This window comes from Molothrus ater, chromosome 6 (assembly GCF_012460135.2).
Source record: "Molothrus ater isolate BHLD 08-10-18 breed brown headed cowbird chromosome 6, BPBGC_Mater_1.1, whole genome shotgun sequence".
Lineage (NCBI taxonomy): Eukaryota > Metazoa > Chordata > Aves > Passeriformes > Icteridae > Molothrus > Molothrus ater.
In genome coordinates, this window is record NC_050483.2 from 34,477,326 (window position 1) to 34,504,428 (window position 27,103).

Sequence of the window (27,103 nt, forward strand, 5' to 3'; positions counted from 1 at the left end):
CTAGTACCATTTTTCTAATTGCAAAGTGAAACGGATAGCACTTTAATTTTAAATTAAGACTTTATGTATTAAAGAGGTGGCACGGTATTTTCAAGATGATTCGTGTATATATTAACTATCTGTTTATGCAACTGTAATCACCAAACTCAAATTCACTTCTAATGGACCATGCATAATGTCAGGGTCTCTGCTGTCCACTCAAATGCCATAGAATACATCTGACTCTATAATGAGCCAAACAGTTGTCTCTTCATAATCTCAAGATAGCCTTCTGTTAGGTATCTGTTTCCAAATTTTACAACACTATAGTGGAGATTATGTGCTTTCATGGCTAAAATCCAGTTGAAGATGTACTTGCTCTGAATTCTCTCACATTTTGTTAAAATTATTGGCAAGCAGTTGTCTTCATATCCTTTGCAGTGAAAACGTTTGACCTTACAGAGTCCAAATGGCTTATTGCCTAGTTTTGATCTACTTTGTACACTAATGGGGAAGAGATCAAAACCAGATGACAGACATCAAGGCAAACGGCCAGTGGCAGAATGGTAGGCCTGGAGGCAGAAAACTAAAATAAACCTGCCAAGCATTATTTATCTCGAGCAATAACTACCTCAAGCTGACTGCTTTTATGATTAACTTCCAAACAGTTACTGAGAACCACCAACAAAATTTATTTCGAAATTTGACAGCTTGAACCATTATTCCTCTTCTAAAATGGATTTTCTTACATTGATTTTAAAAAGCAATGCTGAAGAACCATGTTTGATAGAAGCACATAAAGGCAGACATATCTTGGGAAAATACAAATATGGCTGTATAAAGAATATGGTAATAAAAATAAGTAACTTTCCCATCTTTTTTTTTTTTGGTCAAGGACAGTGTAAGGCAATTTCAGTTTCATGGAACTTTAATCATGTACGTTGGTAGTGTGTCTGCTGGATTATCCTCTCTAATATAACCTCCAGGAAAAGGTATATTTAACTACAGGTATAGCAAAAGGAAAAGTATTGAAACTTAATAAGAAAACTTATTTTTCTTAATAAAAATAAATTAAATTAGACTATGCTTCTGCTGTAGGTTTATCACATCTACCAGCAAGCAACTTTTATCTTCAGAAATACAAATAATAGAAGGGCTTTTCAAAATTAATAGCTTGGTAAACAAATATTACTTTCATAATTAAGCCACAATTTTGTCACCACCAATTGCATTTTTACTTTAGTATGGTAACTTGTATTGCTTAGCCCTTCAATATCCTTAAACATGTTCACATTTACATTTACATGCTGAAGGCTAGAACACCACAGACTATGGTAAGAGAAATATCAACAAGCAATTGCTTGAATTTTGTTTTTTTTGTTAAAAGCAGCAAGGACCAAAACATAGCATATAAAATACAACCACAGTACCTTGACCCAGGCATTGAAAATCAAAAAACCCCAGACACTTAGGTGAAATTAAATTAGATTTCCTAACTATTTTTCAGTTTTTTGCCCACAATCAGGTATACAAATCTACAATCATATATTAACCAAGTACAATCATATATTAACCAAGTACAATTACAATTGCAAATTACCACAGATAAATGTTTATCTGGGAGTGCCATAATCCTTGGGTTGTTTAGGGATCCTGTTGCAGGGTAAAGACTGACCCTTGGCAGTGCAGCTGCATGATTTACTGACTGAGACAAAAAATATTATCAGCAAACATTAACATTTAATATCAACACTTGGTAACTTGTAGATTCTGTAAAAGCAGCTTGCAGGGTTGGAATGATGTAGAAACAGTAATCTTTACAGTGTAAAAATTGGATGACCAATCCTATACAGAAATACAACCAAAGCTCCTGATATTCCACACTATTAATTGCACTTAATGCATTGATAGATATTTCACAATCATCTCCTGCATAAGATACCAATAATGTTGGTTTCCTACTATCCTCAAAGTATAACGCTGTATATCTTAAGTATATCTTAAGTTTTAGGTGCTATGGCAATAAAATATATTGTTTACTTCTTTACAAAGAAGCAGCTTATTTGATTTGCAACAGTCTTACAATCGCAAAGTTGTTAGAAAGGCCATCTGCTTCTCTGGGAAACTTGTTCCAGTATCTCCCAAGTGTCCCAGTAAAGAATTTTTTTCCTCCTAATATCTAATGTGAATTTACTCTCCTTCAGCTTAAAGTCATTTCCCCCTTTCCTATGAAAAGTCCCTCTCCTGCCTTCCTTTATGCCCATTTTATGCACTGGAAGGCTGGTCTGAGGTCACTTCTCTTCTCTTCTCTTCTCTTCTCTTCTGTTCAAATCCAAGACAGATCCTCTATAGAAAAAAAGAATTAATAGGCAGAAGGTTTCTACAAAGGAATTCTTGTAGACATTTTATTTCTCCCTCAAAGTTTTTATTTTTTTAATACATTCTGCTATTATTTTACATTGCCTCTCTAACAAGGTATTTCAATTCATTGGTTATATTGATTCTTCTGATATTTAGTTATGTGAAAATAGAGGTGGGAGCTAGGTTTAAGACACAAACAATTAATGAAAAATATAAAATATTATCTTTAGGGTTTTTTTGACTACTTCAGATGTTTACTAGATTTTCTATCAAAATGACATTGCTTTCCATTTCAAATGAAATAACACTTGTGGGTGGGAAAACATGTAATTTTATTTAAACAAAATGAAGAATTCTGTTTTTGTAAATTTATTTAAATTAACTTACATTTATATGAAAAAAATTGCATATAAATGAATTACAGAAAAAGTTCCTTTAATACATTTTGATCTCATAAATGATATAAAAAACTTATATAACATGTATTGACATTTAGAAATTTTTAGGACCAGGATTTTCTAATTACAGTAATTTCTTCAGAGTAACTGCTCATAGGTAATTGTTTAACTTGTATTTTGCTAGAGATGGTAAATCCTAGGATACTCTGAAGCAACTATGGTAATCTGCTTAAAACAATTCTGCAAGAAAAACAGCCTTTTTTAACTGAGAAAGTATTAATTCTATACATATTTAACATTACTGATTTCTGATATATCTAGTTACAAGTTATTTTCATGATACATCTACAAATTTAGGTTCTTGAGTAACACACTATCATGTGCAGTTATGAATTCTAAATTTTATTAATATTTTATAATTCCAGAATATATTCTGCTGACTGAATTGGTTGGCTGATCATTATATTCTGCTGACTGAATTGGCTGGCCGATAATTATTTTCCCCAAACATCTGAAAAATCTTTTTATGAAAAAAAAAATCCAGTCAATTGCTCTTATTTGGGGGGAAAAAATCAACCAAACAAAACAAATCAGATTTGAAGTATGATATTTTTCCTGAGAGTAATACCAGCTTATTCAGAACTCACAATTTCTCCTATGGAGTTCAATTGTAGAGGAGCTGTATAACCGATGAAAATTTACTCTCCTTCCTCAAAGTGGAATGAGATCCAGAACAGAGACATTGTTACAGGCTGCTGTGTGTGGAACAAGGAGTTGCACTGCAAACTCTTTTGTCATGTTTCAGTGCCATACATAAAAAAAGCATGTATGTGTTTACCTGTGCTCACAGCAGGTCAGAGATGATTGCGCCTCTCCTGCATTGGTGAGGCTGCATCTGGAGCACCAGTCCTATTCCCACTGGGTGGAGGAACGGAGGAGAGAAAAAAGGAAATTCTTGGAAATTATAAGTGCTGCTGCTGAAAAAGGCTGTCTCAGAAAAAGATCTTCTTCCACTCTAGAAATCAGCCTGTCTTTCCAGAATTCTACCACAAAGTCTGTTTTTCAGCATTTCTACTAGTTCAGTGGTCTCTGAGACTCTTTTCCCTTCTGTATCTTTATCCCTTCTTGCTAAGTTCCTGTGATATTCCATTAGAAAATTAAAAAGCAATTAAACTTTAACCTCATTTTCTTATGCATTACACATGCTACTCCTTTGGAAGCTACACAAAAAACAGAGTGGAAAAGACCAAGCTGAATCTTTTAAGCAAAGGAATTTAGTAAGAAGTCATCTTGTGACCCAAGATGAGCAGCCTCACTGGAAAAGTTACATATCTGAATATTACACATATAAGATGTAGCCTGTATTGTTTGGTGCCTTGTACTTCAGGGCTGCCTGTACAAGACAGTATTAGACACATCCTTGTCATCTTTAACCTAATACAGTCAGTTTATAGTAATGCTATAGCTAATTAAAGGACAAAGTATTTTCAATAAGATTTTTTGCCCTTTTCTTTTTCTGACTTGGTTACAGATCCAAAACGGATTTCAGAGCAGATGCGAAATTTGGAAAAGTATATCAAACTTTAAGAATCGAAGGCTACTCTGTGGTTTTTGGGGTTTTTTTTGGTGTAAAAACAGGTAAAACAGAGAATGCCTCCCAGTTATGTCTGTCATTTAAAAAATGATCCAGTAAAGACTGAGAGAGCTCCTAAGTATATTCACCCCTAAACATAAAGACCTGAGAATGACTAGAGAATCTAAGAGTATACCTCATCCCTTGATTTGTGACAGTGAGTGGTTTTGCCATCTCCTTTGTGTTGCTGAGAGAGCCTTACAAATGCCAAGATGATGCTAGTATAGCAACAAGCTTAAAAAACTTTTTTTTAGGGATAGTAAATGGATATTCTCTTGTTTCTACAAATTTGATATTACTTAAAAAAAATGCTGGTTTTAGGATGAGAAACCAGCAGTATTAATGATTCCTATCTGTAGCCATGAATTTACACGTTTTGCATTGTACACTGATGAATGTAGTAAAAGCTCCATATATTGAATCATCTTCATGACCTTAAATAATTTTTGCATTCATGGTTTCTGTCTTGTTCTAGCAATTTTTTAAAATCCATTCATGTGTTATGCAACCTTTTTGTTGTGGAGATATTACTGTTTAAAATGTCCATTCTAAGGCTTTTATCTTCAAAATATTAAAATATTCACTCTCATAGTTCGTCTTTTGAATATGTCTTACTATTGCATCAATACTCCTGTTTCTGAATGTAATTTCTGTAGTTAAACACAGGAGTAAATGCAAGTGTCTAAACCAACAGGAAATATTTATTTAAATGAAAGAAATTACTGTAATTAAGAGCTACAATTACTGAGCTCAACAGAGTATTAAAATATAAAATTTTTTATATATATGCAAGTACATTAAAAGACCCTTTGAAAGTCTACAATTTACACTTCATGTAATAACTTATAAGCGTCTTTTTCCTCATATATTTATTCTAATTTCCTATATATCTCTTTTTTTATTGTTATGAAGAAAATTTCTAATCAAAACTTGTGGATATAGTTCAGAGTTCTGGACTTTCTATTTTTGTGGAGATGTTGTTCAAGCAATATCTGCCTTGGTTTTCAGATAAAATCTTGGACAGGTAAGAAAATCTTCCAAAATATATATTGTTGTAAATATGATTTATCTAGCAATCAGAATAGAGTGTGAAGACAGACTGATGTGAGAATAGGACTGCACGAAAGATGTGGTACCTACTTATATTTTCATTTGGCAACTACTTTAAGAGGGCTTTGAAAAACACTAGGCATGACTTTAAATTATACTAGGTGGGCCCTTCACACCAGCATATTGCAAAAAAGATTACTTCTGCTGATCACCCCATGAAATACGTGTGCTATTTATAAGGGTTATGAGAAAAATTGGGTTCTGCTGCAGCATATTACCCCCCAAATCTTAAATAAAGGTGATGATAACTAAACCTTTCCTGAAGCTCCTACATCCTCGAATTCCATGCTAACTGAAGCTGTGGCTGTTTTTAAGGGGGGCCCGGCTGAAGGGATTTAGAGTCCAGCCACCTTCAGTTATACCAGCACTCCCCTGGCACGAAGCCAGTGGCATGTGCCGACCGTGGGTGGGGCGAGAGGAAACAGTCACCGATATTGAAGCAACCACGCCGCAGGAGTGAAGAAAAGAGACGGCCCTCCTCTGCTGGGTGAATTAACTTGGTTTAATCCAGGGTAGGGGAAGTGCAGGGTGGCCACCCAAACGTGGCGAGCGGAGGAGGAGCCCCGGGCCCCTCCGGGGACCAGGTTTTACAGGGAAGGGGTGGGTACACAAGAAACCAATCACAGAACGAAAATTTGCATACATTGAAGACTGATGGGTGGTGTGGATCAATGGGGATAGGTCAGGGGAGGAGCCCAGGCCTACCAGCCAATCACTCGACACCCTAGCTGGAAGATTCTGGAACTTGGGGCGGGGTGCCAGTGATTGGCAGAAGGCCTGGGGAGGGGATACAAGGACAAATAAGGGATAATGAGGGAAAATGAGGAGGGGAAAACCGTGATTGACATAACTGGGGGTTTGAGCCAGACCAACTTGCCAAGCTAGGAGAGGGGGGAACGGAACAAACCAAACACAAACCACAACATCTCCCCCTTTTTTGTTTTAAAAAGAAAAGGAAGGGAGAAAACAAACAGTCCCTTATAATCAGGCGGCAGCTGTCTCTTGTGCTGTTTTAAAGTCCAGGCTTCCACCGCTCACGCTTTCAGAGTCTGAAGTCGAGGCAGGGTCCTCCTCGACATCTGAAAGCTCCAGATGGTTTATGTTGGCCGCTGAGGCATTCAGCAGAAGTCTCTTAACCAATCCCCACATTAGGGAGCAGGCGATGACAATTGCGAATATAACTAAAACAAAATATAAGACAGACCGAACTATGGACCCGGCCCATCCTGACAGTCCCCAGCCTCGATAAGGAGGACTGTCAGGAGGGTAATGATGGTCATCGGGTCCATGCAGGCGGGAGATCAACTAAAAAGAAACAGAAATATAAATTAAGAAGGTCTGGCTTGAGGGGGGGGGGGGGGTCAGGACCGTGGTCAATGGTGGCTCGCCCACCAGTTCCTCCGTTTCCGCCGCCAGCACGCCTCTGCTACCTGTGGGACCGGTTCCGGTTTTGCACCCCGCTTAGGGCGGTAGGGCTTGACCCACTTTGATGGAATCCATCTCGGACCTGAGGGAGTGGACACGCAAGCGTAACCCCTACCCCAGGTCACGAGATCAAATGGCCCTTCCGTTTTCCAGGTCTCCGGATCCTTAATGAGGACCGGGGGCCTGGCCCTAGGTCGCAGCTCCTCGTGCTTCCCGAAGTGTCGCACTATGGGCGGGTTGAGATTTTCAAAGGAGCAATTTAGAAAGTTGATAGTATACAACGCCCGTGCGAGACGGATGTGAGGGGACTCCACCTTCACTGCCGAATGCTGTTGCTCCAAAACCCTTTTAAGGCTCTGGTGGGTCCTCTCCACCACGGCTTGGCCTGTCGGGGAATAGGGGATGCCGGTCTTGTGTTCTATTCCCCATTGCTGTAGGAAGCTCCGCAGTTCCTTGGATTTGTAAGCTGGGCCGTTATCTGTTTTGATTACCTTAGGGATGCCCAGGACCGCGAATGCCTGAAGCATATGCTTCCTGCAATCCGCAGCCCTCTCACCTGTGTGGGCAGAGGCAAAGACAGCACTAGAGAAAGTGTCCACAGAGACATGTACAAACTTAAAGCGGCCGAATGATGGATAATGGGTTACGTCCATCTGCCACACCTCGCAGCTGGACAAACCACGGGGGTTAGCTCCGAGAGGGACAGAAGGGAGCTGGTGGGACTGGCAGTGAGGACATGTAGCTACAATGGCCTTGGCCTGTTCGCGCGTCAGATGGAACTGCCGAACCAGGCCAGGCGCATTCTGATGGAACAACTGGTGGCTGATCTTGGCTTGACTGAAGAGATCAGGGAGCGGGGCCACTTGAACAGGGGCGGCAAGGGCATCGGCACGCCGGTTGCCCTCCGCTATGAACCCCGGCAAATCGGTGTGTGATCTCACGTGCATGACATAAAAGGGTTGCTCTCGGTGGGAGACCAATTGAACCAATTTGGAGAGCAAGTCGTACAATTTTGGGTTTGACACCTCCTGCAGCACAGCATTTTCAGCTCTGGACACTACACCCGCTACATAGGCTGAATCCGTAACTAAATTGAAAGGTCCAGGGAACCTCTCAAAGGCTCTGACGACTGCGTCCAACTCGGCAATTTGAGGTGAACCTTCAACCTCGGTGACATCGGACTCCCACTCCCGAGTTTGGGGATTCCTCCAAGTCATGACTGACTTGTGGGATCTTCCAGACGCATCAGTAAAAATGGTCATTGCCTTTAGAGGAGTTCTGCTCTGGATCGATTTTATAGATAATACGAACTCCTGATTGAATAATTTATGGGCCGGCCGATCAACACTAATTTGGCCGGAGTAGCTATCTAGAGCGAACTGCAAAGCTGCATTCGTTTGCAGGAGGCTGTCAATTACCTTTTGTTTTAGGTGGCCCGAATTTAATTTAAGAGGAATGTATATGCACGCAAGATCAACGCCTGCCAGCTCTCTGATCCTCAGCCTAGCTTTCCGGATCAACTCTGCCACCAGTTCAGCGGGCTGTGTCATTCTCTTGGACCGATGGTGGCTGAGGAACACCCACTCAATGATTAAGAGGGGGTCACTCGAGCCTCGGTCCCTGCCTTTGATGGCGTCGTCCCACTGAAAAATCACCCCGTGGAGGTGTGGCAGTTTGCCGCAAATAATGAATTTAAATGGCAGGCCCGGATGACAGCGGTGGGCCTGCCTAGCTGAAATGAGTCTCTGGATTTTCTCTAGTGCAATCCTCGCCTCTGGGGTAAGGGACCTGGGAGAACTTAGCTCCTCTCCCCCTCTCAATAAATTGAAAAGGGGGCCCAGGTCTTCTGTTGGTATGCCCAGCCAAGGTCTTACCCAATTCAAAGATCCACACAGCTGGTGAACATCCGCCAAGGTTTTGATAGTTGTTACAATAGCCAATTTCTGAGGAACAATGGTCCTCTTAGTAATTTCCAGGCCCAGATACTTCCAAGGCGGCACCCTTTGAATTTTTTCCTGTTGGAGCTCGAACCCTGCAGCAACCAGCGCATCGACTGTCAGGTCAAGGGCGTGGCCAAGTATGTCAGCGGTCGGGGCACACACCAGGATGTCATCCATGTAATGGTAAATGATGGCATCGTTTACCACTGCACGTATTGGGGACAGCAAGGAAGCGACGTACCATTGGCAGATCACTGGGCTGCACTTTAGGCCTTGTGGAAGGACCCGCCAATGGTAGCGCTTGCTTGGGGACTCACGGTTGATGGAAGGAACCGTGAACGCAAAACGCGGGGCATCGTCCGGGTGGAGGGGAATTTGAAAAAAGCAATCCTTTATATCAATCACAGCCAATTCCCAATTTTGTGGGAGCATCGTTGGGGAGGGCATCCCTGGTTGGAGAGGCCCCATATCTTCTATAATGTTGTTGATTTGGCGGAGGTCGTGGAGAAGCCGCCACTTGTCCTTATTGGGCTTTTTGATGACAAACACGGGAGAATTCCACGGTGACGTGGTCTCCACGATATTGCCCTTAAGTAGTTGCTCCTCAACGAGCTCCTTGAGCGCCGCCAATTTCTGTTTATTAAGCGGCCACTGCACTACCTGGACTGGCTTATCTGATTTCCAATTGAGCTTCCAGGTAGGGCGCTCATCAGTGACCGCCGCCCGAAAAACCTGGGGAGCCGCTGGAAGGTCAATTCGGGCTCCCCACTGGGCTAGGAGGTCTCTCCCCCACAGGGGCTCCGTATAATCTAAAACGAATGGGCGTATAGAAGCCAATTGCCCATCAGGCCCCGTAATTTGCACAATGCTCTTAGATTGTCTGGCCAATTGTAAACCCCCAACACCACGGACGTGTCCAGGCGCGGTTTGCAACTCCCAATGCGACGGCCACTCCCGAGAAGGAATGACCGTGACATCCGCCCCAGTGTCCAAAAGGCCTTTTAGCTGTTTGCCTTCCCCCCCTTTTGTAATATAACAATCGAGGCAAGGTCTTTCGTGCCCCAAAACCTGGGCCCATGCGATGGTCGGCGTGGTGTTTTCTGATGTTTGATGTAAATCCCAGGTTATTTCAGGCACTGGGATTGCCTGAGCTACAATCTGCCCTTTAGGCAAAAAGATGGGGGGCTGGACACAGTGCAGGCCGACGGCGAACACCCCCGGGTCCGATGGTAAGAGGCCCGGGATAATGTTCACTGTCGGTGGTGTGTGCTTAGTATCACCGACCACAACATACTTGCAGCGAATCCGTCCCCAGTTACCTGGGCACTCCGGGTCGACAGCAACGAGTTGAAGGTCGGAGGTCCTCAGGTGGAGAGCCTCCGAGAGCCGCAACCTATAGGGTGCAAAAGCAGAAGCGGTCGTTAGCACAGGTCTTGTTTGAATTGGTAAAACAGAAGTCAAGTCCGGTAAGTATTGGTCACATTTAGTTGGCGGCGGTCCCTGATCTCCCTTCCCCCTACGCGATGATGATAAATGGCCCGCCTGATTTTTGTCAGCGCGCAGGGGGGCACTGCGCTCCGATTTTAGTTTTTTGGGGGGTTGGCCCCCAACTGTCCCTGCTCCCTTTTAAATTTGTAAAATTCTGCCCGTAGGGGGCAGTCCGGCATCCAATGTCCAGTCCTCCCACACAAATGGCAAGGTGCGGAGGACTTCGACGAAACAGCTGCTGCAACACCCTGCTCGGTGGAGGGCTCTTCTGCCGCGGCGACCCGGGGAGGTTGAATCCTCCTCTTTTCGCTGTCCCTGGTGGTCAGTAGCGGGACCTTACGCGCGCACACTTCCAACATATCAGCCATCTGCGGTGCCGGGTGGAGGGGCAGGCTGAGGATGGCATCCCTGCATGCCTGGTTGGCATTTGAGGACGCCACCTCCCGCAAGATGGTGCTTCTAGCTCCTTCGTCCGACACCTGATGTTCAATGGCCTTCCTCAACTTCTCCACGAAGTCAAGGAAGGCCTCGTCTGGACCCTGAAAGATTCTAGAAAAGGCAGTTGGGGGCGCGCCCCCCGGCAGCAACAAAAAGGCTTTTTCTGCGGCAGCTGCCGACGCTTTAAGAGCCTCCCGGGGAAGGGTACTCGCCTGGGAGTGCCCATCTTCCCAGTCCCCGGTCCCCAGGAGCTGGTCGATGGCCAAAGGGCGACCTGTGAAATCAACTCCCGATTGGGGTTGACTCCACAGGCTTGGGAGGGCTTCAGTCACCCCCCTCCTCCAGGCGGCTTCCCACATTACCCGCTCGGATGGATTCAGCAGGCAAGTGAAAAGCCGCCGGACATCGAAGGGGGTGATCTCTGCTTCGGAGAGTGTTGCTTCCAAAACTCCCCGGAAGTATTCACTCTCCCGGCCGTACTCCTTTTGGGCTTTGACCAGCTCCTTAATTTGTGAATGACTTAATGGGACCCATTGGCGACGCACTCCCCCACCCGCTTCTGGCTGGTAAACAACCGGAGCCGCCGATGGTACAGTGGCCGGCTCCGGTTCCCGGCCTTTGGCCCCCCCCCCCCCCGGGCCCCGAACCGTGGGAACCGGAGGGAGGGGCGTGGGAACCGGAAGAAGGGGAGGAGGGGGCGTGGCGGGAGACTGGGCGGCCCGATGACGAGGGGCCGTCCCCGGAGGCGGGAGCAGGAGGCGGGGCACAGTGGCAAGCGGTGGGCGGGGAAAGGGGCGGGATTGTGGGAGGAACGATGGGAGGAGCTATCATGGGAAAGGGAGGCGGGGAAACGAGATGGGAGGGGTCAGATAGAGGGTGGAGCTGGGGGGAGGTCGGGAGGGAAGGGGCGGGGAAAGGGGAGTGGCCGAGAGGCAGGAAGGGGTTGGAACTTGGAAGAAAAGGATTCTGGGATGACGATGGGGGTTTTCCCGCCATCTCGACCATGCGGTCGCCTCCATTTTGGGCCACGCCGCGGCCATCTTGTGAAACCAGAGGCGACCCGGGGCAAACTGGGGATTCAACGAACTGGGGTACATAACTCTGGGGTTTGGGGACAGGAGCAGGGGAGGCAGGACAAGTCGAGGAGCCCCCGAGAGTTTGGCCAGAACTCTCGGGGCGGGGGGACCGGGTATTCTGGAGAGGGCCAGGGGATGATGGAACTCCCTGCGCCTGGCTGGTCTGGGGGGGTGCCCCCTTCAGAATCCCGGTTTTAAGTTTGGGCGTACGGGAAGGGGTATTCGGGACAGAGGGTGAGGAAACCGAACTGGGGTGCGAAACCGAACTGGGGCAACGTTTAACTCGAACTGTGGCCTGTTCTGAGCTCCCTTCTTCTTTTAATATTTTTCTAATTTGGGCAACAAGCCTGGCCAATTGTATGAGGGAAGCGTCGCCTGGCCTGAACAACTCCGAGAGTCGAGTTTTAACCCTCCGCCAAAAGGCCGGATTTTTGATCAGGTCAGGCGAAACCTCCGGGAACTCAGAAGAGACCCATTTTATTAATTTTCCAACAACAGGTTTTTCATAAACAATTCCCCCCCCAACAAGGATTCCCTCAACTTGGATAATAAGTCTCTTTTGGGCAGTGGACAGCTTAGCACCCATAGCTAGTAGAGACTTCCCACGAAGTCAAATGTCCACTACTAAGAACTTCGAGCCCAATCTGCCACGCAAAAGGAAAAACGAAAACTAAAAGGTGACCACCCACCGGCCCCTGCCTGTAAAATCAAGGGAGGGCGGCAGAACACCCTGGGGACTGGGGAGGACGACAGGGAGAGCGGCGAAACACTCACGTGTCCGGTGGGCTATCAAAGGAAAGCGCGGCGAAGCGGGTCCTGCGGCCGGACGGCTCGGGGTGCTCGAGGTCCCGTCCGGTCCCCGGGGAGCGCTGCCTCAGAGGGCCTGCTCACCTCGGGGTGCTGCTGCGTCCAAAGGACGGAGTCCAAAATCCGTAGGGTCCTTGCGAAGATTGTAAGTCCAGGCTCTACTGGTCCCGAATCCGGCCGACCAGGAGCAGGCAATCGATGCAGAGGGGCCCCACGTGGGCGCCAGCAACTGAAGCTGTGGCTGTTTTTAAGGGGGGCCCGGCTGAAGGGATTTAGAGTCCAGCCACCTTCAGTTATACCAGCACTCCCCTGGCACGAAGCCAGTGGCATGTGCCGACCGTGGGTGGGGCGAGAGGAAACAGTCACCGATATTGAAGCAACCACGCCGCAGGAGTGAAGAAAAGAGACGGCCCTCCTCTGCTGGGTGAATTAACTTGGTTTAATCCAGGGTAGGGGAAGTGCAGGGTGGCCACCCAAACGTGGCGAGCGGAGGAGGAGCCCCGGGCCCCTCCGGGGACCAGGTTTTACAGGGAAGGGGTGGGTACACAAGAAACCAATCACAGAACGAAAATTTGCATACATTGAAGACTGATGGGTGGTGTGGATCAATGGGGATAGGTCAGGGGAGGAGCCCAGGCCTACCAGCCAATCACTCGACACCCTAGCTGGAAGATTCTGGAACTTGGGGCGGGGTGCCGGTGATTGGCAGAAGGCCTGGGGAGGGGATACAAGGACAAATAAGGGATAATGAGGGAAAATGAGGAAGGGAAAACCGTGATTGACATAACTGGGGGTTTGAGCCAGACCAACTTGCCAAGCTAGGAGAGGGGGGAACGGAACAAACCAAACACAAACCACAACACTAACTACCTTCTCTCATTTGTCAAACATCTGTGACTTACTTTCTTATTATAACTACATCTTATTCTGTTCTTGGGGTTTGGTAGTTATACAGCACAGGAACACTCTATTTAAGACCAAAACCTACTGTTGAATTCAGTGTCAGGGCAGAGTTTTATAGCAGTGAGGAATTGCCTTGATAAATGTCCCTGACATTAGTGTTTTCATGACTCTGCCTTCAATGTCATTGCATCACAGTGCAGAGTGCTAAAGTAAGACCACTGCTACCTTCCAACAACATATTAAGCTGAAGCTCACTCTATCTCTAGATCCCATAGGCACAATAAATGGGGAAAATAACACATTTACAAACTGATAAAATCCAGCAAAGCTAATAAAATCAGACACTTTATAGCTTGGCTAATAGTGTCCTTTGAAGGGCATCAAATACCACATCATGTACTACTCTGAGGGAAATAAATTTAGCTACAGCAATACTGCCTCTGAACTATGCATTTAAATACACAGGAGATACCAAAGCTAATCAAGTTGTAATGATAGAAATTGTATAATTAATGCCTTGTTTTTGTTAATGTGGTTTTATGCTGGTTTGATAGGAGCAAAAATCATGTAAAATTGTTCCAATTTCAATAAAAAAATTCTTCCAAAATTTTAGAAATATTTCAGGTACTACATTCTCTTTCCTCATGTTCTGTGTGTCTATTGGAAAGACATCATCATGTGTCACATTAGCAAAAAGGACTTTTTTTGTTATTGCCTTACAACTGCAACAATAACTACATTATTCATTTGTTCTGGCTCAAAAAATAATATGAATACTTTTTATTTTTTGATAGCAAGTATTCTATGCAGGTATTAACAATATATGGATTGCATTTGTTCTTATGTTGCAGTTCAAATTAATGCTTCATTTTCATTTTCCTCACAGCTGGATTTCACTGTGTTGATTTTAAATACCAAGCATCAGATTTAGTCTGTATTGAGGTTTATCTATCCTTGATCTCTGACCATTTATCTCATTTTAACAGTGTCTAATCTGTCAGTAGTTCAAAACCAAACTGGTTAAGTAGTACAGAAATGTGTTGCAGAGTGCCTTAAAAGGCAGAAACAGCCATTTGTGCTCTGATTCTATTAGACCTGAAAAACTAATAAAGGTTAAGCCTGGATAGTAATAATGGAGGAAATTTGCAAGGATGAGCTAGACTAAGAAAGGTAATACTTATCAATTTTTGGCATTATCTCAAATATTATGAAGAGAATATCAGTATACTGCAGAAACTGTTTTTTTAATTATTATTTTTGAGTGACATAGTGATAAAAATTGAAACCTGAAGACCTGTTTGCTTCCATTGCTAAAAAATACCACAGTATATAAAATGTTTATAACAGATAGTATGTGTTCTTGATCCAAGAACTTGCAATAGAAAGGCAGAGCAGCATTTCTGTAGAGTACAGTAAATATTTTTTAAAGGAAACCCACAAAATTGTTTTTGTGAGCAATGTAGCTGAAAACCATAAAGGGTAGGTGACAACTTACATGGAGAGCAATTGTCTTTTCTAGTATCCTGAGCTCATATGTTGTCACCATATTCAAGCAATGTCTGCAGATTGCAGCTGCAATTCAATCTCATTTAATGAGAAATGGGGGTCACTGTTATGAACTCATAAAAAATTGCTAAATTTTCCATCACATATGCAGTAAAAATACATTATAATGAGACTGAACAAATAAATTCCTAGTTCTTTATGTTAGGCTGCATATAAATAATTGGGTATTAATATTTTCAGGTAAAGTACACTCCAGATACCCAATTACCTGTAATGCAATTACCTTGTGGTCTTATTCAGCAATCGCATTCCATCTTTGAAATAACTGCATATCTCAGAAATGTGAAATAAGCTTTATTTTTTTTTTAATTTGATACCTTTTTAATAAAACAGACATATACACAAACACACCTACATATATATATATATATATATATATATATATAGATATAAATAAATAAAAGCTGATAGAAACAAGGATCTTTGAATAACATGGAACAAATACCCAAGTACTGGGTATTGAATAGAACAGATCAAATGATAATATCAGCACTAACTGATAGGTTGACTAAATAATAACTTACATAAAACCTTACTAGTAAGAGATCTGTGAATCAAAACAGCTCTGGTACAGTGATTTGTACTCTTCTTTTAATATTAAAAAAAAAAAAAGAAAAGAAAAAATATGACAAAATGTTTCTTAATTGTGAACTCACATGAATTCTTGCTATATATCAGGCACTGGCACATCTGTCATAAATAAGTAGTTGGATTTGTCACATGAATTAAATGGTTCTGGCATGTTTTTATGAGATCACAGCCTGTCTTTGCTTTACTAGAAAGATTGCTGCATGCTCTATGGTTGTGTACTTTCTAGGCCAATGTATTTCTTATAGAGCTGATCAAAGACTGACTGACATGCCTTGGAAGACAAGAATAAGCATTTCAGGAAGTGTTATTATCCTATCTAAGCATATGTCTATTACAGCTTCAGTCATCCAAATTAAATGTTCATGTGTGCTGTATTAATGTCTGATACTGATATAATGCAACCAGTCATTCATATGTATCAGTCATTCATATGTAATCATATTCACAGTGGTTTGTATATCCTCTAATTAAGGAGAGAAAATAAGGTTTGTGCAAAATAGAAGCTAAGAATTTCTATTCCGTACTGAGGAAACTGACCATTTAAAAGCCTTGTGATTTTGACTCTAAGTGATGACTATGCTACCTCATGTACAATGGAGAGATGGGACAGTTAGATCAAGTCACAATTCTCCAAGAAGGGAAAACTCTTCAATTTTAGCATGTTAGCATCACCTTCCTTTTCTCAGCCTGTGAAATGAGGATAACCATATAATCTAAGTTTCTTCTGTCACTGTTTGTAAACAGTTACAGGATACCCTAATATTTAGGCAAAATAACAACCTATATGAATATACATTATCTTCCTGTGTTCTTTCTGCAATAGCTATGGCCTTCCTTTCTTCCATTCCTTTTTTTAACCTCCCTTTTGCTCGGTGTGGACCAGTTACCTTCCTGACATGAAATAAATCATGCAGATCTCTTTTGTAATGTATGCTAGGAAGATAGACAAATAATAAATACATTAATCTAAAAATCCACAGATACAATCAATAACAAAGTCTAAACTATAGCTATCTTAATAATTGCCTCTAGCTATCTTAATAATTACCTCTAAACTGTGTTTAAATATTCTTTCACCAGCAAAAATAAAAAGACTGACGGAATTAATAAAAAACTTATCAAAGTCCTTATGCCATCACAACTCCTACAATATGACAACTAATTAAATACTAAACATCTAGGACACTTCAGAAGTACACAGCAGTGCTTCTTACAGTTCAGATGAAATAATCCCATTTTCCATTAATCCTTATTTTTTCATCATCTCTTTTGAACAGTATGTTCAATATTTTACCTCCTACAGTGTTTTGTGTACTGCGTGGGGAAAACCAATGCAAAACAAACGCAAAGTTCTAAAACAAAACTTAATCTTCCAGAAAAGTAAAGAGATTAATTTTCTGGAAACTTATGTCAATTTTTCTTTTCTGTGGGCTTCTTTCTTTTTCAGGTTGTGTGCTTGTTAAATGTACTCCAACAATAACTAGGGCTGTAACTTCTTTGCAACATTTCTGAGTTGCTACAGACAAAGGTTATCTTTGGCTCCTGCTACAGCTATTTAACAACTGAATGTGTCTTAGTGATTCCCAAGTCTTTTCAAGTACTCTAATATTATAACTTTGGTCTCACTTTTAATTTATCCTGATTGTTTCTTTGGATATTTCTTCTACAAAATCAATAATAGTTAAGGGTTTCATGATGTGCTTATTCTGGTCCATGCTCAGTATGTTTTAGTGTACCAATGTAAGGTCACTATTTGATGGCTGGTTTTAGTTTCACCTGCCTGTGTCTGTTCTCATCTGACTTATGTTTCAACACACCTTTGTTGGTCATCTTTTTTCATCGCTTTTTGTGCCAATTTGACATTGAACTTAGGCCTGCTCACCTATTCCTAGTGATCTGCAATCCTCTCTTCTGTTCCAGTCACCTGTCTAAGCATTTCCATACACTTTCTCTTTTTCCAGGCAGCAGAAGGTAATATCTCATGTGGAACTTGAGTGTCAGTAGATACAGATTTACTGAGCAGGATAAGAAAGCTTCATTTGCACTTAACTGTAACTTAGAAATTTAAATTAAACTTGCATATTAACAGAAAAATGTTTAGATGTCAGGTACAGGGACATCAAGGAGTGTTTAGTTACCCTTATCCCCACTCCTGAAATGCAGGTATGTGAGTTACCACATTGTCAACTCTCTTCCCACCACATAGCAGGATGTTGTGAGGACAGGCTTCCCTCTCTCTGCTTGTGCTGTCATCAGTGTTTCACCTGCTTCTATTTCATCCCATTAGTTATGGTGAAACATTGACAGAGAAATGGTCTCTTGTCTATGTTGCCATTGTTATCACTGCATCAGCACTTAATGCAACCAAGTCCTATTTCTATGTCTCTCTGAGTAGGCATGGGAAGTTCTAATATTCAGATTCAGATTTCAGTCATGTCTTTGACTTCTTGAATTGCTCGACAGTATGCAGAATAAAGCTGAAAAACTGTTCATTGTCTATGGCAACATTTTAAGATTGCTTTAACCTATAAAATTCTTGCCTGAATGTCCTCTTGAAATTTGAACTTCAAGACATCATTAAAAAGGGGAATTTTGTTTGCAACACTTTTTTTTCTGGTTGGGATTCCTTGTGTCCATAAAATCTGTCGATGTTGATAATTGGGCATTTACACATTCCTGGCTTATATTCTTTCATGAAGATTTTTACTGGGCATTGACAATAGACATTTCTTTTAGTGCATTCCTGAGAGAGTTCTATCTTTTAGTATGAAAAGTATTTAGCTAAACCAGGTTGTTGTCTTGTGACTGAAATCTGGTCTATAAATCATCCCTCAAGAGCTATAAATACCTATATACCTAAAATATCACTTAGTGTGTCTCTTTTACTTGAGATAAACTCCAGTATCTGGTTGTTTTCTTGTGCCAAGTTGTCTTTGTTCAGTGCTTTGTCAGACTGAGCAGATCCTTACATTAAAATACATTTGTGTTACAACTCTTTTTGAGCTAGCCTGAGTAAAATTCATGCTATACAGTAGAAAACTGAATATAATTTAAGAACATGGCCTTTCATGTCATCATTACAGAATATCAGGCTACTAATTCTGGAGAAACTGTTTTCTCATAGTGTGAGTGGGTGTACACTAAGCAGGCAAAAAAACTGTTTTGATGGCCAGGCCCAGAGAGTGTTGGTGTATGGAGTTACATCCATCCAGCAGCCAGTCACAAGTGCAGCTCTCCAGGACTCAATACTGGGGCCAGACCTGTTTAATATTCTTATCAATGATCTGGTAATATTTTTATCAATTATCTGGGCAAGGGGATCCAGTGCACCCAGTCAGTTTGCAGATGACATCAGGTTGGGTGGGAGTGTTGATCTGCTGGAGGGTAAGAAGCCTCTGCAGAGGGATCTGGACAGGCTGGACTATGGGCCAGGGCTGACAGTGTGAGTTTCAACAAGGCCCAGTGCTGGGTCCTGCCCCTGGTCACAACAACCCCAGAGTGTTCCACAAGCTGGGACAGAGTAGCTGGAAAGATGGCCAGTGGAAAAGGACCTGGGGGTGCTGGTCAGCTGCAGCTGAACAAAACCTAGGAGTTTGCCCAGGTGGCAAAGAAGGCCAATGGCATCCTGGCCTGTATCAGCAATAGTGTGGCCAGCAGGAAGGACCAGGGCAGTGATTGTCCCTCTGCACTTGGCACTGGTGATGTTGCACCTCAAATCCTGTCCAGTTCTGGGCCCCTCAATACAAGAAAGACAAGAATGAGGAGCTGGAGCATGTCCAGAGAACGGCACAGAGCTGGGGAAGGGTCTGGAGCACAAGTTAGATAAGGAGCAGCTGAGGGAGCTGGGGGTGTTCAGCCTGGAGAAAAGGAGGCTCAGAGGAGACCTTATGGGTCTTTACAATTGCCTGAAAAGAGGCTGTAGCCAGGTGGGGCCTCTTCTCCCATGTAATGAGGGATAGGACAAGAGGAAGCACGTTCAAGCTGTACCAGGGAAATGTAGATTGAATCTTAGGAATCTTCTTCACTGAGAAGATTTTCAAGCACAGGAACAGACTTCCCAGGGAGGCAGTGGAGTAACAATCACTGGAGGTGTTTAAAATATATGTGGATGTGGCTCTCAGGGACATGGTTTTATGGGACTTGAAACTGTTAGGTTTATGGTTGGACTTGGTGACCTTTAAGGTCTTTTCCAACCTAAATCATTCTGTGCTTCTGTTTCCTACTTTAGTTTTCAGTTCATATATTATGAGCATCTAACATATCATATCAAAGGAGAATAGATACCCATATAATTAAATAATACATAAAATATATAAAATGAATATACAGCATGATGACATTAAATACATTTGTTAATCCATTTATTAACACTGTACACAATAATTTGTTCTCATGTTCATATTATATCAGTTGAGCAAGTCTTCAACTTTTGCTATTTTTTCTCCTAAATACTGAAAACAACCAGTCTGGTGACTTAATCCAGGCTGGATGTTAGATCACCACCCAGCAGCTCTCTCTCCCTCTCAGAGAGAAAACAAAACAGAAAGCCTCATCTATTGAGCTAAAGATGGGGAGATCACTCTCTAGTTATGGTCGCAAGAAAAATGGCCTTGATTTGCAGAATGTTATTTTTTTAAATTAATAATTATCAATACAGTAGTATGGTTAGAAAGAAGAAAAAACACCTTCCTACTACCCACTTCTTCCCAGTCTCAACTTCACTCCCTCATTCCCACCTTCAGTGGTGCAGGCAGATGAAGAATAGTGGCTGCAGTTAGTTCATATCACTGCATCTCTGCTGCTCCTTCCTCTTCACACTTCTCCCCTGCTCTAGCATGGGGTCCCCTCCAACAGGGTACAGTCCTTTATCAACTGCAACAACTTGTCCTTCCCACGCACTGCAGTTCTCCAAGAGTGGCTCCACCATGGGTTCATTTCATGGACAATCTTTTAGGAACAGATTGCTCCAGAGTGGGTCCCTCATGGACCATAATTCAAGTAAAAAAAAAAGACAATTCTATGTGGGCTTGTCTCCACAGTCTGTAGTTTCTTCCAGGAGCCCCATGCAGAGTGGGCTCACCAGGGTGTGCAGCTTCCTTCAGGCCACATCCATGTGCATGGATTCCTCCCTGAGCTGAAGTGTAGATATCTTCTCTGACATGGTCCTCCAGGGGCTGCCAGCAGACAATCTCCCCATGGTCACCTCCACAGGCTACAGAGGAATCTCTGCTCCAGTGCTTGAAGCAAGTCCTTCTCCTCCTGCCTCCCTGACTTGGTATCCATGGGGTTGTTTCAATTTTTTCTCATTTGTCTCTTTTACAGATACTACAATGTGGTTTTTACCCTTTCTCAGATCTGTTTTCAGGGAGGTACCACTAACTTTATTGATAGACTCAGCTTCAGCCAGCAGTGGGTACAATTTAGAGCCAGGTGGAATTCACTTTGTCCAAGACAGGCTTTCTTCTCACAGAGGTCACTTCTGCAGCCCCCCCTGCTATCAAAACCTTATATCATAACCCCAATATAAACTGTTTCCAAAAAAGTAAGGAAATTGAGGAACTTCCTCAATCAAGACAAGTACATTTCTGAAGTTCATCTTTAATTAATTAGTCAACACAATACTAATTTCTGCTTCAGCCTGAGATTTTAATTTCTGAGAAGATAAATCAGGCTCTTGAAAGCTGACATAAGGCAATGTAATATTCCAGTGAATAGAGTAAAGGAAAAATGGAAATCAAGGCTCTTATGCTATTCTCTACTTAGGCAGTTATTAGCAGTATGGTACTGCTTTAACTGGCAGTGACCTTTGATATTCTATGACCAAAGTATTGGAAGGGATTAAATTCTTCTACTGCAGTTAATTTATAATTTTTACCAGCACTGTCTTTGAGAGCAACCTTATGTATGTATTTCTTGGTTTTTATGCTGTGATCATGAACATTTCCCTTGAGATAAGTGCTTTATTCTGCTTGCACTCTTATAAATTGCTTAGATTTCTATTAGCTTTCCTACAATCATGCTTCCAATTTATAACTCAGATCTGACTTATTTTTGTTCCTGTTTCTTTCTCAGCTCTTAATGTGAAAAGATCTTGATGTACATGTAAATGACATTTAAGTGCATGATAACAGTCAAATAAATCTTTTACAAAAACTGATCTCTGTCACAGAGATGTGAGTTCCTTATATTCTCTTCTAGTTTAGCCAGAAATATATTTTTGCTACTATTTCTTTACCTCTCTTTCTTCACCTTCCTACACCAAATTTGGACCAGATCTACTGGTAGTTCTTAAAAATATCCAGTAATTGCTGGATAGTTTCCAGTCACCTAACCTCTGGCAGCTGCTCAAAAGGTTATAGGACTATATTTGTACAAATGTTTTGATGTTACCAGTGGGGATCTAAAGAGTTCTGTTTTTCAAATATTGCCCATATCTGTTCCAGCTTTCCTCTGAAAAATGACAGTGAGATACCACTTGCAATTCTCTCTGTTGGATGTAATCTGCATTATAACTAATGTATCTTTATTAGAGTGACAACTCTCATCAGATATTTTGTGTGCTAGAATTTAGTTCCAAGGGAAGCAGTGATGAGGCTTGGAGCATGTCCCAAAACTGTGAGGAACACATATATTTTACTACTTGTTCAGCTGGCAACAGCCTATGTGAAGTCATCTATGAATTCACTTTAAATTATAATGCTAAGCTAAATGAAACAATACCTAGTTAAGTTCTTAATAAATTTATTTTAAAATTAATTTTGGGCTCTCATGGACTGCTGCCTTGTTCATAAACCTAGTTAAATCTCTTGTCAAATGTTTCATATTCACTAGGATTAATGATCAATAATAGAAATATATTTTACCACAAGGACTTGGGACCATGTCTTCAAAGACCCTTGGATGTTCATGCAGTTCCAATACTACAAAGTACTCTTGGCTTTTGAGTTAAGTGAGGCATGAGTGGTGTATTGGCCTTGTCTTTTCTTTTCCCCCCGGACCCAAAGAAAAAATCCAGACACAGCTGTGTAAAAAGTGACATAATCCTGGTGTCAACCACCTTGCTCATTAATAGAATGGAGATACTTTGGACAAACCTACATTCCCACTGACTGCATTATGTTTGGTCATTTAAGTTTTTTGGGGAATAGGATGAAAAAGGAACTTGAGCTTTTGATTCCTAGAAGGCAGACATTTTTAACCAACAGGAAATAAATTGTTAATTCAGTTCTTTAAATTCTAGACTGTATTTTCTGATCATGTGTAAAACAAAACAAACCGTGCATAATTTTCATTTTATGTGAATGAAAAAATATAACAGGCATAGCTACTGGCTTGTCCTTTAATATTATGTGAAGTTCAGCAGCAGGACATGTTCTTGCAAAAAGTTAAAAACAGAAGCATTAGACTAGGTGCCCTGAGGTTGACTTGCATCCTGAATGATCATACTGCTAAACAGTGTGATAAAGTTTATGTTCCATCAGTGTGTGAATGTGCTCTTTGGAAGTGTTTTTTCTTCATGCCTGAACAATCAGCAATAAAGAGAAGAGACACAGCATGTGAAGCAGATCCCATCCAGATGCACCCTGATGTCCTTTCTCTGCACTGGGTCAAATAACAGACTGGATTGTTACCAGCGATTATCAACTTCAGTTTTGTGTTGAGTGAAAGTTAAAGATTTAACTCTCCCCTCTCTTATTATAAAGACTTTCTCCTCTTTTTTTTTCATTTTTTCTTTTTTTAAATAAGAACCTAGTAGGCAGACACTAGAGGCAGAACTTCAGTGTCAAACACCGTGAAACATAATATAAACCACAAAGTGACTGAGCATAAACTTTTCTTACTGAAAATTCACAGATGATTTGAATACTGGATGCTAGCTGCCATGCCTAGCATGACCATTTTAACACTATCAAGATATGATTTCAGTGTTTAAATTATAAGTTCAAACAAATAACAAAGTGGTACAATAAAGACTTAACCTCTTGGATCAATATGTGTTTCCAGCAAGTTCAAAAGGAGCAGGTTTTCATTAGTCAGAACAACTAAAATTAGTTTAATTCCCACCCCATCACTTCACAATAGGTCTATGGTCACAAGCCCTGGCCAAATGCAGTTGGTCAAAGAAGACGCCTATCCAAATAGTTTACCTTGATCATGGATATTCAATGTAAATATATAAACTTTTATTTTGTGGGGTTTTTTGGAGTTTGTTTTTTTGGGGGGGGTTCATTGTTGCTGTTTTCTTGGCTTTATTTTGGTTTTGGTTTGGTTTTTGGTTTTTTGGGGTTTTTTGTTTGTTTGTTTTGGTTGGTTGGTTTTTTGGGGGGATTTGTTGTTTTGGGTTTGTTTGGTTTTGTTGTTGGTGGTGGTTTTTTGTTTGTTTTGTTTGGGGTTTTTTTCTACATTCACAGAACGCAGAAGATTACTTCACCTCTTCCTGCTTTCCCCCAAAACTAAATAAACAATTTGTTTTTTTGAAAGCAGCACAGTGTCATCTACATCAAACCATAAGAGCTGATTATGATATTGGGGTATTCTGTTGTTGGGTATTCTGAAGAAACAATCTTCTTGGCTGATATGTGATAATAAAGTAATTTTGAACCAACTGCCATGCTTTTCCTATGTAAGAAGTTTCGGACAGAATTTCCTTCATTATATGTTTCTTAACTCTAAGCACAAACTTGAGGGAAAAGTCATGCAGGGAATGTCAGTTGCTTAAATTAACATTCTTGTCCCCTTTCTCAAAATGTTTTTCCTGGAATGGAAACTGGCAGAGGTTCTTGATTTTGGAGGATTTGCCTTTAGTTATTTTAATAAATAAATATACCTATCTTTTTTTTCTCCCTTTTTGCAATAATAAACCATTTGTCTGTATTCATGACAAATTTTATGTAGAAGTTTGTTAGTTAGTCCAGAAACTTCAAGATTCACCCCATTTCTCCCCATTTCTCCTAGCTGACTACTGCTTTTTGAAGTAATGCTTTTTCAGGAGAAACAAGTGTTAATTCAGGCAACCAGCTGGAGAATTATGAAATACAGATAATCAGAAACTTGAAATTCTTCAAAGTAGGAAAGAGATCTTGGTTCTTAGAGTGTTCATTAAACATGAATAATTATTATTAGATTGGACTAAAGTTAAAAATTCATACAAAAAATTAGTATTTTAGTACTTATTGTAAATGGTATTATATAAACATTGTGTGAACCTGATGTCTCTTACATAAGTTACAATAGCAGGGCAATATAGGTAGGATAAAATAAGAAGCAATAGGGATATAAAAAGTCCTTATACAAACTGTGCCTTGCACTTGCATAATTAAGTTATTTTCAATTAGTTTTGATCTTCAGTTAAAATCATTTAGTAAACCTAGCTATTTGCAGGTGTCATGATCTAGGAGCTGATCCTAAGAAAACTGGTTTGAAGAAAGTCTAGGCCCTGAATAATTAAAAATACTTTTGAAGATGCATATGTAGCAGCTTTGCAAATATAAATAAGAGATTCTGGGGATGAGGAACTGCAATAGGTGATGCACTGCATCCTCTTAATCTTTTGACTTTCCTGCTCATTCAACCATAGCGTCTTTAAAAAATCCAGCCTTGACTAGAGTCATACATAGATTCTTTTTCTTTAACAACTGTCATCCATTTTCATAAGGACCAATTACTCTGGGGTGCATGGTTACTGCTAGAACCCAATGGCTCTGCACATTTCACTCTCAGAAGAGCAGTATTGCACATCCTTAATTGACATAATGACATTGTGTTCTTCAATTCATCTCATGCTACCATGAAAGTTGGATTATTGCCCAGTTAAACTATCTTAGCTTATAAAAAGAATTAGGTAAACATGGCTTTCTGGAACAGTAATTGGTTAAGTGCCTATCTGGCAGATCCTGATTCCTGAAGTCATGGACTACAGAGGGGATAGAGGATAACTTTCTAACTTTTTGTTCCTACTCTGTAAATGTACTGGGACTGGACTAGAACAATCATTAGCAAAAATTCTCCTTGAAAATATATGAAGGTTTTAATCTAGAAAATTATGTGAAATAACAACATAGAACAGCATTTGTCTTAGAAAGATGGTTTTTTAAGGTTTAGTGGTTTTTTGTAGTCAGTCTTCAAGGCTTTTTGAACCTCTTCTGTTGTGCGTGCAATTCTACTTCTGCCAAACCTGTAGTCCTGTCACTTTCTCACACTGATGGAATAATTTTCTATAAATCCCTGTGAGATTAATATTTTTCTTCATGTAAATATAAGAAATTAGATTTAACCTGTCATCAGTAGCAGAGCTAGGTAATAAGGATTCAGCCACCTCACAGTTTGCATTACAAGGCTTTTTCTCATAAAACTGCTTGAATATTGTTTTTTGGGTTTTTTTTTTTTAAATTTCATAGAGGAATACTCCAACCTCTTCTGAAAATAAATTAATGAAAACCTTTCTTTCTTTTCAATCTCAAATTAAAAGTGATTGCTAAAAATGTTTAAACAAAACACTGTAGCAGCCCCATAGTTCAAACTGGAATTTGAAATTGATCAAAACACATACCCTCAGTGTTAGGGTTATAACCTATACTTTTTCTAACAACTGGAGACACAACACTAAGATGGAAATCTTTAAAGATGTACATTTACATATGCCTGACAGAAACCTAGTAGGCTGTAGCAAGTAAATTCACCTAAGACTTCATCTCTACTGAGCATGCTCTAGTATTAAAGAACATTTTGGTGTTCCTAGCTTTGTTATATCAGGTAGAATGGAGCATAATGCTGCCTGACTTAAAATAACTAGGTTTGTATGCACAGTTGCAGCTGCTACAGAGTGCAAATTTAAAAAGGCATGTACAAAAAGTGAAAATAAATGTTGCTTTGTAGTTTGGAGAAACGAACCTCCAGAGTTGTAATTAATGAGCAAAAGTCACCAAACTACAACTTTAACATTTAAAAATTATTTCTTGTAATTATATTTAACTTATGCCATTAATCAATTTTTTAATTTTTCATCATCTGGAAACAGACAAAAGACACCATGATATGTGACTGTTGAGGTGCATACATAGGGGCAGAAAAGATCTTTTCTGACAGTTATTTGGAAATATTCTGTAAAGAAAAATATTAGAAATTTCTTTTTCATGAGTTGCAACATTTCTATTGTATAGCCTTTGGATTAGCACAATGTTCATATTGGGAAGAATCAGAAAACACACTCACAAATTTGCTATTAATTTCATTCTCAGTTTCTATTTCTTTTTTGAGATATATATATAAAATTATATTCTTATTCAAGGAGCAAATAATTGTAAGTAATACAAATGTAATTTTATTCTCCTTATAACAAAGTTCCCCTTCACAAATTCTCCTAAAGATGTTTGCCAGAATATATACTCT